Raw genomic sequence first — 4152 nt, 5'->3', positions numbered from 1 at the left:
TCCATTCGTGCATTACCCCTGACCGATACATTTTGCAGCTCCAGGCAAAAGGAATATGCCTCAGGCAAGTTCTTCGGACCCCGAATTATCAGTAATTTAGAGGCATCGCCGTTGAGTCCTCTTACAAAAACATCCAGCGCTTTGTCCCTATACATCTCAATCAGGGCACTGGCCACGTTAGGCGCATGCTCTGATTGTTTTAATTTGTTTAGGATCAAGGAAAAGTGATTATTGACGTCATTGTAGAATTGATCTAGGGTTCTACCTGCCTGTGTCAACTGGCTTAATTGATACTCAAGGGTTCGGACGTCTCGCTTGTCGGCGTAGTGAAGCGAGAGGACCCGCTTAATTTCCGACCAATCATCGTCCTCCACATTATAAGAAGAAAGCGCCAAATCGGCGTCACCTCTTATTTTCTGCCTAATATAAAGAATTATGGTCCTATACAAGGGCTTGCCTATAATGATTTCATAATCATTGACAACGGCTTGCGCCCTGTTAATCCAGGACACAAATTTCCCGGGCTCCCCCTCGAAAGTCTGGAGTTCCTTAACGCAATCTGGCAAAGTAGATGTTTCTTTTAATTCATATTCGGTGCGCGGACGGACCAAGGGAACGGGTTGGATTACCGCGGGATTACGTCTTTCATGGTCTTGCTCGAGGGTGGCTACCCTCGTCCCGACTTTCCTGATATCCTCTTTAACTGCTACGACCTGATCTAAGAGGGTCTTAAGGCTCTCGTCAAACTTTTGCAGGGTGGCCTTGATTTCTTCCATTTCAACAGCAAGGGGAAAAATGTTTTATTCAGAAAAATATAATAGACCTATGTCAAGGGGTCTCAAGAGAATGACGCGTAAGTCGAATGCAAAAATAATAAGTAAGTAATTTTAATATCTTTAAATGATGGTTGAACTTCTGTGTCCTTTAATAAAATTTTTTAATAGTTGTTTTTGGCTTACAGTATAATTTTCGATATTTGTAAATGGTGTTTGGATTTTTTATTGATTGGGTTTATGTCAAGGGGAATATTCAATTTTGTAGCTGTATTTTTAATAGTTGTTTTTGGCTTACAGTATAATTTTCGATATTTGTAAATGGTGTTTGGATTTTTTATTGATTGTGTTTATGTCAAGGGGAATATTCAATTTTGTAGCTGTATTTTTAATAGTTGTTTTTGGCTTACAATATAATTTTCGATATTTGTAAATGGTGTTTGGATTTTTTATTGATTGTGTTTATGTTAAGGGGAATATTCAATTTTGTCTGATTTTATTGTCTTGAGGAGGAAGAGAGGAAGCGCTTTACTCACCCTTTACAACTATCTGTGTGTCGATATCTGTGTGTCTTGGAGTGCTCGTGTTCGTCTTCAACTTCTTCTGATAATTAGAAAAAGAAATTTTTTTTTTAAATATGAGGAATGGCAGAATATAATATTATTTAATTCTAATAGGGTGTAGAGTGAGTGTGTATTATGGGTGCTGTTTCGTTGCATATCTTGTATACTTTCAGTTTTCCTTTTTTGTTGCATACTTTAAGTTTTTCTTTTTTTGTTGCCTATCTTAAGTGTAATTTTTGTTGCATACTTTTAGTTTTTTCTTTTTCGTTCGTTTCAGTTTTTCTTTTTGTTTCGTGCTTTTGGGTTTTCTTTTGTTCTGTGTGTTGTAAAATCTGGTTTTTGGGTTTGTCTCGTGTTCTTGTATTTTCTTGGCACTGGGCGCGGTGGTCCGTATTGTTCCGTTTTGGCCCGCAGGCCTACTCAGGTACGGTTGCTCACACAACCCACTGGGCAGCTTTTTTTGGGTGCATTGCACACCTCTTAGCGTTTCCAGCAGATTGCCACACACCATTTTTATCTTTTATTTTTTAATTTATTTTTCTTGCCACACGCGAATAAGCTTCACGGTGGTTGTCTTATTTTTTTATACGCACGGCAATGTTTTAGCACTCGCGGATATGCCAGTGGCAAACCGCCGCAGTGGGTAATTCCGTTCCTTTTCTTTTATAACGCGACACAACCCTTTTTTATACTTTATTTTTTCCTTTTGTTATACTTCTTGCCACACGCGAATACCTTCGCGGTGGTTCTCTTATTTTTTATATGAAGTAATATTTTTGCACCCGCGAATATGCTATGATAGCAAACCGCCGCGGTGGGTAATTACTTCATTACTTTTATTTCAACACATATTTTTCTTCTTTTTTTTTTTTTTTTTAATTTCGTTTCATATTTCGTAATTCTTTGATTTCATTTTCGTTTTTGTATTTCAATCTCATTTTGGTTCTTAAATTACCCGCTCTTTTCCCAAACCTTAATGTTTTAATGACCTCTCTTTTTTGCTCTACTCTGAAAACTCTACGTTATTTTTCATTCTTGATTTTATTCCTTTATTTACTTGAAAGAAAAATAAAAACTCCTCGTTATTTCACCTCTACACCTTTCCTATTTTTTTCTCTTAATTTTCGGAAGGATTATTACACTTTAAAACATTTCCCTATTCATCTTCCCCCTTTTTTTATTTTAATTTGAGAAAAATTCCTCCACTTTTAAACTTTTTACTATTCATTTCCTTTACTTTCACTTTATTTCGGAAAAACTTCATCTTCCCCCTTTTTTTATTTTATTTTGGGAAAAATTTCCACACTTTTAGATCTTTCACTATTCATTTTCTCTATTTCCATTTTATTTTGGAAAAAATTTCATCTTCCCCCCTTTTTTATTTTTGGAAAAAATTTCTACATTTTTAACTTTTTCACTATTCATTTTCTCTATTTCTATTTTATTCTGAAAAAACAATTTCTACACTTTTAACCTTTTCACTATTCATTCTCTCTATTTTTATTTTATTCCGAAAAAACAATTTCTACACTTTTAACCTTTTCACTATTCATTCTCTCTATTTTTATTTTATTTTGGAGAGAGAAAAACTTTTAACCTTTCCACTATTCATTTTCTCCCTTTCTTATTTTACTTTGGGAAAACAATTTCTACACTTTTAACTTTTTCACTATTCATTTTTCATTTCCTTTTGGGGAATTTTGTTTGGGGAAAAACGAAGAATATTTCTATTTTTATTTTACTTTGGGAAAAATTTCTTCAGTTTTAAATTTTTCACTATTTATTCTTCATTTTATTTTGGGGGAATTTTGTTTGGGGAAAAACGAAGAATATTTCTATTTTTATTTTACTTTGGGAAAAATTTCTTCAGTTTTAAATTTTTCACTATTTATTCTTCATTTTATTTTGGGGGAATTTTGTTTGGGGAACTTTGTTTGGGAAAAAAACGAAGAATATTTCTCTTCCTTTTTTCTCTTTGAGAAGGATTTCTTACATTTGCACATTTTTTCTTTAATTTTCGATTGATTTTTTCCCTTTGGGAAAACATTTTCCAGCACACACAATACACCTTCACTCTACTTACCCGCTCGGGCGCCAGTTAAGGTGTCCAATGGTCGGACACCTGATTAAGAATACTCCGTTCATGGTTCGATGTGCGTGATTACAATTTATTGTTGGTTTCTTAAGTTAACAATTGTTCGAAAGTGTGTTAAGAATGGGTTCTTAAGTGTAGAATTCTTAGATTGGGTTAAAGATGTCCAAGTTCGGCTTAGATGCTCAGCGGTCCGGAGAAGACTGGCTACGCCGAGTTGAGACCCTCCGGTCATCGGTTCGGAATAGGCTGATCTCCCACTCCAGTTCTATACGCGGTGTCAGCGTGTGTGGCGTCGGCGTGTGTGGTGTCGGCAGATGTGGAGTCAGCTTTCCCGCAACACTTTAGTCAGCGTACATAGTTGCACACTTGTGACTTAGTTGCACTCTTGTGACATACCCGGATGTACTTGAACCCACAGCACTTGAATATTGGGAATTGTGCTTATGTTGTGGATTCGGGTTTAAGAGTCCGGGTCGAGTTCAGGGCGTAGTGGTAGGGGGCGAATAGTGCTGAGTAAATGGTAGGGGGCGAATAGTGCTGCGCAGAGGGAGGGGCCCGAATGTGCCGGGTGATAACTTACATCATTGGTCCGTCCGATTCTTGAGTATGGATCGTGAGTCCTCAATATGGAGTACACCAAGATCACATTGAATCTGTACAAAAAAACTTCCTTACTTTTGCGCTTAGGGGACTTAATTGGGATGCAAATCTTTACCCCATT

The 4152-nt window shown here is 36.5% G+C and overlaps 1 long non-coding RNA gene across 2 annotated transcripts; it reads right to left on the bottom strand.

Moving 5' to 3' along the window:
- Positions 1 to 1154: 1154 nt before the first annotated feature.
- Positions 1155 to 3802, bottom strand: LOC123257627. Of its 2 annotated transcripts, none has more exons than XR_006507744.1 (2): positions 3459 to 3802; positions 1155 to 1376 (listed from the first exon to the last, which is right to left on the bottom strand). It is a non-coding gene; the product is annotated as an uncharacterized LOC123257627 (long non-coding RNA). The 2 variants fall into 2 exon arrangements; XR_006507743.1 differs by lacking the exon at positions 3459 to 3802 and adding an exon at positions 2934 to 3084.
- Between the last annotated feature and the right edge of the window lie 350 nt (positions 3803 to 4152).

This window comes from Drosophila ananassae, chromosome XR, assembly GCF_017639315.1.
Source record: "Drosophila ananassae strain 14024-0371.13 chromosome XR, ASM1763931v2, whole genome shotgun sequence".
NCBI classification, from domain to species: Eukaryota; Metazoa; Arthropoda; class Insecta; order Diptera; family Drosophilidae; genus Drosophila; species Drosophila ananassae.
Note: the sequence above shows the minus strand (reverse complement) of the source record. Positions and strands in the feature narration are given on the sequence as shown.